This window comes from Anomaloglossus baeobatrachus, chromosome 2 (genome assembly GCF_048569485.1).
Source record: "Anomaloglossus baeobatrachus isolate aAnoBae1 chromosome 2, aAnoBae1.hap1, whole genome shotgun sequence".
Classification (NCBI taxonomy): domain Eukaryota; kingdom Metazoa; phylum Chordata; class Amphibia; order Anura; family Aromobatidae; genus Anomaloglossus; species Anomaloglossus baeobatrachus.
Window position 1 is genome coordinate 254,938,513 of NC_134354.1, and position 12,882 is coordinate 254,951,394.

At 47.0% G+C, this 12,882-nt stretch overlaps 1 protein-coding gene across 1 annotated transcript in view; it reads right to left on the bottom strand.

Annotated features, from left to right (window-relative positions):
- The window catches only part of CYB561D1 (cytochrome b561 family member D1), a 49,592-nt gene extending 47,520 nt beyond the window's left edge, over positions 1–2,072 (bottom strand). Inside the window, exon 1 of the mRNA XM_075335761.1 lies at positions 2,002–2,072. The gene's annotated coding sequence lies outside the window, so the exon portion shown is untranslated. The remainder of the gene's footprint in view (positions 1–2,001) is intronic.
- Positions 2,073–12,882: the final 10,810 nt, after the last annotated feature.

Genomic DNA, 12,882 nt, shown 5'->3' on the forward strand with positions numbered 1-12,882 from the left:
ACTTTTTATGATTCTTTTAGAGTAAATGGTTCTTTCTGGCAGAGTGGCCTTTCAGCCCATGTTGATACACTTTTCACTGTGGATAATGACACAATCTTACCAGCTTCCGCCAGCATCTTCACAAGATCTTTTTCTTTTGTTCTTGGGTTGATATACACATGTCTGACCAAAACACAAATCTCTGGTACACATAACCCATCTCCTTCCTGAGCAGTATGATGGCTGGACATTCCCATCTTGTTTGTACTTGCTTATAATTGTTTGTACAGATGAACAAGGCACCTTCAAGTATCTGGAAATTACAGCCAAGGATGAACCAGACTTGTGTAAGTCCCCATCCCTTCCTGAGATCTTGGCTGATTTATTTTGACTTTCCCATGATGCTACATAAAGAAGCAGTGTGTTTCAAGTGTGCATTAAAATACATCCACAGGTGTGTCTCTAATTAACTCAGATGTTGCCAATAAATCAGAAGCTTCCAAAGACATGACATCATCATATGGGCTGTCCCATATTGTTTAACGGCATAGTACTCTTAGTGTATGTAAGCTTTTTACTTTGCAGAAAGTAATAAAAATGCCTTAAAACATTCTCTCTCTTATTATTCTGGCATTTGGCAAATATAAATTTTTGTTTTTGCACGGTGGCCCTATATTGTTCTCGCACAGGGCCCCTATATTGTTCCTGCACAGGGGCCCCTATATTGTTCTTGTACAGGGGCCCCTATATTGTTCTTGCACAGGTGCCCCTATATTGTTCTTGCACATGTGCCCCTATATTGTTCTTGCACAGGGGCCCCTATATTGTTCTTGTACAGGTGCCCCTATATTGTTCTTGTACAGGGCCCCCTATATTGTTCTTGCACAGGGCCCCCTATATTGTTCTCGCACAGGGCCCCTATATTGTTCCTGCACAGGGGTCCCTATATTGTTCTTGCATAGGTGCCCATATATTGTTCTTGCCCAGGTGCCCCTACATTGTTCTTGTACAGGTTCCCCTATATTGTTCTTGCACAGGGCCCCCTATATTGTTTTTGTACAGTGGTCCCTTTATTGTTCTTGCACAGGGCCCCCTATATTGTTCTTGCACAGGTGCTCTATATAGTTCTTGTACAGGTGCCCCTATATTGTTCTTGCACAGGGCCCCCTATATTGTTCTTGCACAGCTGCCCCTATATTGTTCTTGCACAGGACCCCCTATATTATTCTTGCACAGGGCCCCTATATTGTTCTTGCACGGGGGGCCCTATATTGTTCTTGCACAGGGCCCCCTATATTGTTCTTGTACAGGGGGTCCCTTTATTGTTCTTGCACAGCTGCCCCTATATTGTTTTTGTACAGGTGCCCCTATATTGTTCTTGCACAGGGTCCCCTATATTGTTCTTGCGCATGGCCCCCTATATTGTTCTTGCACAGCTGCCCCTATATTGTTCTTGCACAGGACCCCCTATATTATTCTTGCACAGGGCCCCTATATTGATCTTGCACGGGGGGCCCTATATTGTTCTTGCACAGGACCCCCTATATTATTCTTGCACAGGGCCCCTATATTGTTCTTGCACATGGCCCCCTATATTGTTCTTGCGCATGGCACCCTATATTGTTCTTGCGCAGCTGCCCTTATATTGTTCTTTCACAGGGCCCCCTATATTGTTCTTGCACAGCTGCCCCTATATTGTTCTTGCACAGGGGTTCCCTATATTGTTCTTGTACAGGGGTCCCTTTATTGTTCTTGCACAGGGCCCTCACAGAGTGAGTGAGTGTGTGTGTGTGTGTGTGTGTGTGTGTGTGTGTGTGTTAAATAGAAGAAGACACACGGCATAGGCACCGCAGTCATCAATGAAGGCATCTTCAAGTATTCCAGCCATGCTGGGAGATGTAGTGAGACATCAGCTGTAAAGAGGTTGTATGAAAGCACAGACAGGAGCCGAGTACAGGACAGGTGGAGTATACAGAGAGCAGCCATAACAGCTGTGCCATTCAGTCACGCACACTGACGTACCGTACACTGCCGGCCGGGGACACGGAGCAGCGCCGGATATGGAGGCTCCGGACACAACTTCCTCGTTATTACATTTCCTGCTTTCTGTGAATCAGACGTAATGTACCGGCGGCCACAGCGCCACCCAGCGGTCACCCGGAGCACCGCGATACAACATGTCAGAGCTGCTGTATTCCTCTGTGCCACCGGCAATGTCCTGACACCAAGCCAAGCTTCATATAGTCACCGCTTTATTTTTAGCTTACCTTATCTAGCCATTAATAAAAAGTGGCAAGAATCGCATATGTGCAACATTTCCTACCATTATGTCCAGCCACAAGGTCCCATGATAAGTCTGGGGCTACATGATAAGGCTGGGGCACCATGATAAGGCTGAGGCTACATGATAAGGCCGGGGCTCCATGATAAGGCTGAGGCTACATGATAAGGCGGGGGCTACATGATAAGGCTGGGGCTACATGATAAGGCTGGGGCTACATGATAAGGCTGGGGCTACATGGTAAGGCTGAGGCTACATGATAAGGCCGGGGCTCCATGATAAGGCTGGGGCTACATGGTAAGGCTGAGGCTACATGATAAGGCTGGGGCTACATGGTATGGCTGAGGCTACATGATAAGGCTGAGGCTACATGATAAGACTGGGGCTACATGATAAGGCTGAGGCTACATGATAAGACTGGGGCTACATGATAAGGCTGGGGCTCCATGATAAGGCTGAGGCTACATGATAAGGCTGAGGCTACATGATAAGGCTGGGGCTACATGATAAGGCTGAGGCTACATGATAAGGCTGAGGCTACATGATAAGGCTGGGGCTACATGGTAAGGCTGGGGCTACATGGTAAGGTGGGGGCTACATGATAAGGCGGGGGCTACATGATAAGGCTGGGGCTACATGGTAAGGCGGGGGCTACATGATAAGGCTGGGGCTACATGGTAAGGCTGGGGCTCCATGATAAGGCTGAGGCTACATGATAAGGCTGGGGCTCCATGATAAGGCTGAGGCTACATGATAAGGCTGAGGCTACATGATAAGGCCGGGGCTACATGATAAGGCTGGGGCTCCATGATAAGGCTGAGGCTACATGATAAGGCTGAGGCTACATGATAAGGCTGGGGCTACATGCTAAGGCGGGGGCTACATGATAAGGCTGGGGCTACATGGTAAGACGGGCTACATGATAAGGCTGGGGCTGCATGATAAGGCTGAGGCTATATGATAAGGCTGAGGCTACATGGTAAGGCTGGGGCTACATGGTAAGGCTGGGGCTACATAGTAAGGCTGGGGCTACATGATAAGGCTGGGGCTACATGGTAAGGCTGGGGCTACATGATAAGGCTGGGGCTACATGGTAAGGCTGGGGCTACATAGTAAGGCTGGGGCTACATGATAAGGCTGGGGCTACATGGTAAGGCTGGGGCTACATGGTAAGGCTGGGGCTACATGGTAAGGCTGGGGCTACATAGTAAGGCTGGGGCTACATGATAAGGCTGGGGCTCCATGATAAGGCTGGGGCTACATGGTAAGGCTGAGGCTACATGATAAGGCTGAGGCTACATGATAAGGATAGGGCTACATAGTAAGGCTGGGGCTACATGGTAAGGCTGGGGCTACATGGTAAGGCTGGGGCTACATGATAAGGCTGGGGCTCCATGATAAGGCTGAGGCTACATGATAAGGCTGAGGCTACATGATAAGGCTGGGGCTACATGGTAAGGCGGGGGCTACATGATAAGGCTGGGGCTACATGGTAAGGCTGGGGCTACATGATAAGGCTGGGGCTCCATGATAAGGCTGAGGCTACATGATAAGGCTGAGGCTACATGATAAGGCTGGGGCTACATGGTAAGGCTGGGGCTACATAGTAAGGCTGGGGCTACATGATAAGGCTGGGGCTACATGGTAAGGCTGGGGCTACATGATAAGGCTGAGGCTACATGATAAGGCTGGGGCTACATGGTAAGGCTGGGGCTACATGGTAAGGCTGGGGCTACATGATAAGGCTGAGGCTACATGATAAGGCTGAGGCTACATGATAAGGCTGGGGCTACATGATAAGGCGGAGGCTACATGATAAGGCTGGGGCTACATGATAAGGCTGAGGCTACATGATAAGGCTGAGGCTACATGATAAGGCTGGGGCTACATGGTAAGGCTGGGGCTACATGATAAGGCTGAGGCTACATGATAAGGCTGGGGCTACATGGTAAGGCTGGGGCTACATGATAAGGCTGGGGCTACATGGTAAGGCTGGGGCTACATAGTAAGGCTGGGGCTACATGATAAGGCTGAGGGTACATGGTAAGGCTGGGGCTACATGATAAGGCTGGGGCTACATGGTAAGGCTGGGGCTACATGATAAGGCTGAGGCTACATGATAAGGCGGAGGCTACATGATAAGGCTGGGGCTACATGACAAGGCTGGGGCTACATGATAAGGCTGGGGCTACATGGTAAGGCTGGGGCTACATGATAAGGCTGGGGCTACATGATAAGGCTGAGGCTACATGACAAGGCTGGGGCTACATGATAAGGCTGGGGCTACATGATAAGGCTCAGGCTACATGACAAGGCTGGGGCTACATGATAAGGCTGGGGCTACATGATAAGGCTGAGGCTACATGATAAGGCTGGGGCTACATGGTAAGGCTGGGGCTACATGGTAAGGCTGGGGCTACATGATAAGGCTGAGGCTACATGATAAGGCTGAGGCTACATGATAAGGCTGGGGCTACATGATAAGGCGGAGGCTACATGATAAGGCTGGGGCTACATGATAAGGCTGAGGCTACATGATAAGGCTGAGGCTACATGATAAGGCTGGGGCTACATGGTAAGGCTGGGGCTACATGATAAGGCTGAGGCTACATGATAAGGCTGGGGCTACATGGTAAGGCTGGGGCTACATGATAAGGCTGGGGCTACATGGTAAGGCTGGGGCTACATAGTAAGGCTGGGGCTACATGATAAGGCTGAGGGTACATGGTAAGGCTGGGGCTACATGATAAGGCTGGGGCTACATGGTAAGGCTGGGGCTACATGATAAGGCTGAGGCTACATGATAAGGCGGAGGCTACATGATAAGGCTGGGGCTACATGACAAGGCTGGGGCTACATGATAAGGCTGGGGCTACATGGTAAGGCTGGGGCTACATGATAAGGCTGGGGCTACATGATAAGGCTGAGGCTACATGACAAGGCTGGGGCTACATGATAAGGCTGGGGCTACATGATAAGGCTCAGGCTACATGACAAGGCTGGGGCTACATGATAAGGCTGGGGCTACATGATAAGGCTGGGGCTACATGATAAGGCTGAGGCTTCATGACAAGGCTGGGGCTACATGATAAGGCTGGGGCTACATGATAAGGCTGAGGCTACATGACAAGGCTGGGGTTACATGATAAGGCTGAGGCTACATGATAAGGCTGGGACTACATGATAAGGCTGAGTCTACATGATAAGGCTGGGACTACATGGTAAGGCTGGGGCTACATGATAAGGCTGGGGCTACATGGTAAGGCTGGGGCTAAATGGTAAGGCCGGGGCTACATGATAAGGCTGGGGCTACATGGTAAGGCTGGGGCTACATGATAAGGCTGGGACTACATGGTAAGGCTGGGACTACATGGTAAGGCTGGGGCTACATGGTAAGGCTGGTGCTACATGATAAGGCTGGGGCTACATGATAAGGCTGAGGCTACATGATAAGGCTGGGGCTACATGGTAAGGTGGGGGCTACATGATAAGGCTGGGGCAACATGGTAAGGCTGGGGCTACATGATAAGGCTGGGGCTCCATGATAAGGCTGAGGCTACATGATAAGTCTGAGGCTACATGATAAGGCTGGGGCTACATGGTAAGGCTGGGGCTACATAGTAAGGCTGGGGCTACATGAAAAGGCTGGGACTACATGGTAAGGCTGGGGCTACATGATAAGGCTGGGGCTACATGGTAAGGCTGGGGCTACATAGTAAGGCTGGGGCTACATGATAAGGCTGGGGCTACATGGTAAGGCTGTGGCTACATGATAAGGCTGAGGCTACATGATAAGGCTGGGGCTACATGGTAAGGCTGGGGCTACATGATAAGGCTGGGGCTACATGGTATGGCTGGGGCTACATAGTAAGGCTGGGGCTACATGATAAGGCTGAGGGTACATGGTAAGGCTGGGGCTACATGATAAGGCTGGGGCTACATGGTAAGGCTGGGGCTACATGATAAGGCTGAGGCTACATGATAAGGCGGAGGCTACATGATAAGGCTGGGGCTACATGATAAGGCTTGGGCTACATGATAAGGCTGGGGCTACATGATAAGGCTGGGGCTACATGGTAAGGCTGGGGCTACATGATAAGGCTGAGGCTACATGATAAGGCTGGGACTACATGATCAGGCTGAGGCTACATGATAAGGCTGGGACTACATGGTAAGGCTGGGGCTACATGATAAGGCTGGGGCTACATGGTAAGGCTGGGGCTAAATGGTAAGACCGGGGCTACATGATAAGGCTGGGGCTACATGGTAAGGCTGGGGCTACATGATAAGGCTGGGACTACATGGTAAGGCTGGGACTACATGGTAAGGCTGGGGTTACATGACAAGGCTGGGGCTACATGGTAAGGCTGGGGATACATGATAAGGCTGGGGCTACATTATAAGGCTGGGGCTACATGGTAAGGCTGGGGTTACATGACAAGGCTGGGGCTACATGCTAAGGCTGGGGCTACATGATAAGGCTGGGGCTACATGATAAGGCTGTGGCTACATGATAAGGCTGGGGCTGCATGGTAAGGCCGGGGCTACATGATAAGGCCGGGGATACATGGTAAGGCTGGGGCTACATGATAAGGCTGGGGCTACATGATAAGGCTGGGGCTACATGATAAGGCTGGGGCTGCATGGTAAGGCCGGGGCTACATGATAAGGCCGGGGCTACATGATAAGTCTTTTAATTGTTTCCTTGAATACTGTTACACTGTGGTGGGTTTCCTGTCTGGCACTACTATATGGCTACAATAACAGAAATGCGTGAGGGTTGTAACTATGTGATACAACTATAAAACACCTCTGAGTACAAATGATAGATACTACAGCAGAGCCAGTCCGTAATGTGGAGGTATTGTCCACAGTGTCGGATTGGGGTGTTACGGGCCCACCAGAAAAATTGATTATGGGATTCCCTACTGCAATATACATGCAATATTACCTGAACCTTGTTCACAGTTATGCCAATACTTCTATAAAATAATAAACTCGGTAGTTTATTAAATAAATTATAAGATGCTGCCTTTGTCTAAAGACGTTGCATTAATGAGAATTTTTTTTTAGCCCAAGGGCTGCTTTGCCGTACTGTACCAATCCCAAGGGCTGCAAAATATTTAAAGGGATACATGGCCAGAACCACCAACAGTACATTAATACATCACTGGAACAAACTTGTACTGTGAACAAACTGTGTATTTGAGGAGGATTTGGAAAGATTATGTGCAGTTACTGCTCCAAAAAAATAAATGTGAACATACGCTGTTACACTGACTTTTTGGAGCCGAATCTCACCAAATCCTCCTTATAATTTCAAAACTCTAAGTTTTGAGGATTTTTAAGTTTTAACATAGCCATAAAGCACATTTTAGATTGCTACATATGTACAAGATCAGAACTATGTCAGTACATAAATGCAGTACCAGAATCACTGTCAGTACATGAATGCATGTGTATTTAATATGCCGGTTCTCTGTATACCGCCGCACTTGCCCTGAGGAAGCCGCTTAGGCGGCGACACGCGTCGGCCTGCCTGCCCTGGGCATCCCCTTTTTGCCATCTCTGTGCCTTTCTGCATAACCTTCACTGATTATTGGGGTATTGTATTTTTGACTAGATCTTTGTGCAGACTTACGTCAGTACTATTTCTTTGGTATATACACAGGCTACATGCACTGTATTTTTTCATACAGGTTCAGGGAGCACAATTAGGTCACACGGCATGGTAATCTTCCATTTAGATTCATCCTCCTCTGCGTACTTATGTTGTATACTCTGGACTATTGCATCCTTCCATCATTTGTGTTACCTATACCTTTGTGACCTGGTCTTTGGATTATTATATTCACTATTGCTCTCTGAGTATTGTATAAAATTATTATTCCCATTACCCCTGGTTATCCAGATCCTGCATTGTTGAGCATTCAGTATTATACATTGGCACTTTTTTTCACAGCATTCTTTTGCTTGTTGTATTCATGCATGTAATTATCATTGTTATGCTGTGGTGACTTGCTCTGCCCAGGGCACTCTCGCCTCCACCTCTGGTGGCTTGTAAATTTGCACTCTTTTAAATGTTTTTAGATTTGGTATACAATAAAGGCAATTTTTTATCCTATATTATGGTGTGCATCTGATACTTGTGCGGTTACTTTTCTTCTCTTGTTGTGTCTACCACTCTACCGCACCAGGTAGCACCCTTCTTGCTATTATCCTTTTTCTATTTTGGAATATTGGTGCGCTCCTATCTAAATATTACTAGTACATGAATGCAGTGCACAAACCACTGATTGTACAAGAATACAGTGTCAAAACCGCAATCAGTACATGAATGCAGCCGAACAACCAGCATCAGTACATGAATTCAGCACCAGAACCACCGTTAGTACATGAATGTAGCGTCAGAACAACCATCACAGCATGAATTCAGGCCCAAAACCACATTCAGTACATGAATGCAGTGCCAGAACCACTGTCAGTACATGATTCGCCAGAACCAATATTTGTACATAAATGCTGCCCCAGAACCACCCTCAGTACATGAACAAATCACCATGCTAAGTTGTTGTGAATGTCGTCTGTGTGGGTGCTGTTTTGAAGCTCCCTCTGGTGGCAAGGAATGGTAGTGGAGCTGAATCTGAGCTTGTGACTCAGACAGGTGTCAGCGTTAATTGGGAATTTTAGGAAGTCCTATTGCAGACAAGTCTGGTCTATATAGGAGAGCACTTTTAGCCTTGCTGGCGCTGGTTATAATTGTATATTCCTCAGTCTATGTTCCTGGGTTGGAGTTTTGTCCTTCCTTGTTTCCCTGAGCAAGACTTCTGCAGATAAGTTCTCAGTTTTTTCCTTGCTTTCTGGTTTACACCTTAGGGTGGTTGTTTTTCCTTGTTTTGCCTTGTATCTGTTTTCTTGCAGATGAAGTTTGGTATATTTTGTGTTGTGAGCATGGGGGTTCCCCCTTTGCTAGCTCTCCTGCAGGAAAAACAATTTTCTCCCTGTATAATTTGATTATTTGCTCTTCTGTATTTTGTGTTCTTTTTGATATTTTGTTCTCCCATTATTTACAAGAGTACTTGATATAGTGGGGGTGAGGTCATTCGACCTCCAGTGCCATTGTTACCATCAGAAGTTTGGTATTTTTCTACAGGGATTTTGTACTGACCACAATCACTTTCCTTTACTTTTCTTTGTATCAAGTTAGTTGGGCCTCGCCTTTGCTAAATCTATTTTTCCTATCTGTGTATTGAGTTTTCCTACATCACCGTAATCTTTGTATGTTGGGGATATCTACTCCTTTGGAGACTATTCTGAGGCAAGGTAGATTTCCTCATTTCTTTCTGTGAGGCGTAGCTACTTTCTCCAGCTGTGACAAGGCGTCTAAGTTTTTACGAACGCTCCACGGCTACTTCTTGTGTTATAGTTAGGGGATTGCGGTCAGCCCAGGTTCCAACTACTCCTGTTTTCTTGGTGTTTTTTCACCAATGGGAGTTTTTTGTAATCTTTCACGGTTACCGGATCATAACACTAAGGGACACTTTGCACACTATGACATCGCAGGTGCGATGTCGGTGGGGTCAAATTGAAAGTGACGCACTTCCGGCGTCTCTCTCGACATCATAGTGTGTAAAGCATTTTTGATAGATTAACGAGCACAAAAGCGTCGAAATCGTATCATCGGTGTAGCGTCGGTCATTTCCATGAATTGGGAAAGGCCGATGTTACGATGTTGTTCCTCGTTCCTGCGGCAGCACACATCGCTGTGTGTGAAGCCGCAGGAGAGAGGAACATCTCCAACTTGCGTCCCGGCCAGCTATGCGGAAGGAAGGAGGTGGGCGGGATTTTTACATCCCGCTCATCTCCGTCCTCCGCTTCTATTGGCCGCCTGCCGTGTGACGTCGCTATGACGCAGCACGACCCGCCCCCTTGGGAAGGAGGCGATGTCGCAGGGCAGGTGAGTGCATGTGAAGCTGCTGTAGCGATAATGTTCACTACGGCAGCTATCACCATGATATTGCAGCTGCGACGGGGGCGGGGACTATCGCGCTCGGCATCGCAGCATCGGCTTGCGATGTCGTAGTGTGCAAAGTGCCCCTAAGTACAATGAACAACTGCAATATCAGATCAGCCCCATGTACAATTGTATCGCATGAGCGTACAATTCCTAGTATGTCTTTAACAATGGTAAGGAGATACTGGGAGTTGGTAATAGTCATTATCAGACGGTGGACCATACAGCATCCACAGTATTGATGAAACAGGAAAAATCACAAATAAACATTTACATCCAGGTACCTTATAGGCAACATCTAATCTGGTTGGAGTTGTTTCCATCCCGTTTGTTTTCATGTAGTACAGTCACAGTGATAAGATTTCATGCCAATAGTTCATTTCCGCAGACTTCTCTCTTTTCTCTCTTCAGCAGCACTTCCTGACACAGTGCCCTTAAAAATAAAAGTGTCATTATACTGCCCCATAATTTCAAATATCTCTCATACTGTGCTCGTGAATAAATAATTGCTGTGCTTCCTGCACAAAATATCCCCCCACACTGCTATTCTCCATAATATCCCCCATATTGTCCCTTTCCATAATATCGCCCACATTGCCCTCTCCATAATGTCCCCATCACACTGCCCCTTTTCCATAAAGCAAATCAGACTACCCTTCTCCAAAATATCCTCCTACACTGCCCCTATGCAAAATATCCCCCACACACACACTGCCCCTCTCCATAATATCCCCCACACTACCTCTCTGCAAAATATGCCCACATACACACACTGCCCCTTTGGAAAATATCCCCAACACTGCCCCTCTCGAAAAGTACCTCCACTGTGCCCCCTTTCACAATTGTCCCTCAATTATGTGCCTTCACAGGAACATTAACTCCCTCATCCACAATGATAAAGCATTTAATCTCCTGCTCCTTGATGGAGCACTTACTATTACCCATATCATCTGCACTTCGGTGCTAAGGTGTCAGCAGCAGTGTGATGAGATCACAAACTGCTGACCTCATCACACTGCTGAAGATGGGGCCGGGGATGAAAGGCATACCTCTGCCCCTGTCCTGATGCCATAGTGCTATAGGAAGAAGAGTGAGGCGTCTCTGGGACAGGTCCACGGACCGCATTTGGCTTGCGGGCCGTATTTTGTACAGCCTTGAGGTAGCCCTTTGAAAAAAAATCTAGCAGTACCTTTTCATGGCCAGTCTGTTCATCTGTTACTGAGAAATCAGCTCTTGAATTGATATGCAAATCAAGCTGAAGAGCTATTTGTAGATCTGAAGCTTCTGTCACCCAGCCCTATTCTCCACCTCTTCCTGCTGATCACTCCTTTGCCTGAAGTCACACAGCATAATGACTGTCAGTCAAACAGGAGGCGATGGCGCTACGTGAGGAATAGAGCTAGTGTGACAGAGGCTTCATATCTACAAAGAGTTATTCAGCCTCATTTGGATATGATTCAAACCCTGATTTTCCATGAATGGAGGAACAGACTAGCTTAGTAAAGGTATTGTCTTTGTCTTTGAAGTATTTACATGCACATATAAATACTCTAGAGCGTGAAATCCTAATGACAGATTCCCTTTAAGTGTACTGTGGCAAACACTGCTCATGCAAGGTTTAATTGGCCCACTTTGGAATTCACCTGCTTCCCTATGGACCAGTCTGAGCATGATTGTTTATGTGTTATAGTGACACTACTGTGTGCAATAGTTATGGTACAGTGCCACACATTAATATACAATCCTCAACATTAAAATTACAATACTAAGGAGAAGTCATGAAGTTATGGAAATCACAGGTGGATAAAGATGGCAGTTACTGTGGTTTTCAGGAGTCCCCTGTCTGCCAAGGCAACCCATCAGCTTCCTGCAATCATGTCACAAGACCAACACAGCTAATTTAAATGCTGCTGTCAGTGATTGACAGTGGCATAAAAATGGCTAACAGCAACAATTGTATCGCGCTTCAGCCAATACTGTTAGAGACAGATGCCATCTTTGTAACACAGCCGGCACCTGCCTGCTCCATACATCCCAAAGATGTATGTCACAACTTCACAAGTCGAAGAGACTAAAACAAGAGGTTAAAAGAAAAGGGGTAAGTCAAGTAATTCAGAGGCAGATGCAGACAGCTAAGGACCCCTCTGTAAAACAGCATCGGGCCCCTTGTTGTCTCTGTACCAACTGATAGAATTATTAGCCATAATATTCATTAACTCAGTTACCTGCAGTATATGCTGATTGTAGAAAGCTGCTTACTGGACACTATGATGGTGCACATGTTGACCATTGATATATCCTACCCAGAATTAATGTTCATCTTTTAAAAGATGTTCTGCAACAGCAGGTGCACTAAAAGCTCTCTTAGGTTTTTAATAGCGTATGAAACTTCACAGCAATTAATTTAAGTGACCTGATGATCAACCTTTCATTTTATATGGAGGCTCTACAACAAATGAGTGGTTTATCATAATGAACAGTGACACCTTTTAAGGGGAACTTGTCATCTGATTCATATTGCCAAATGAATGACAGCATGAATCAGAGCCTGGCTGCACAATCAGAGCCGGGCTATTATTCTCTGAAATGCTCCACAGGTTTAGAAAAC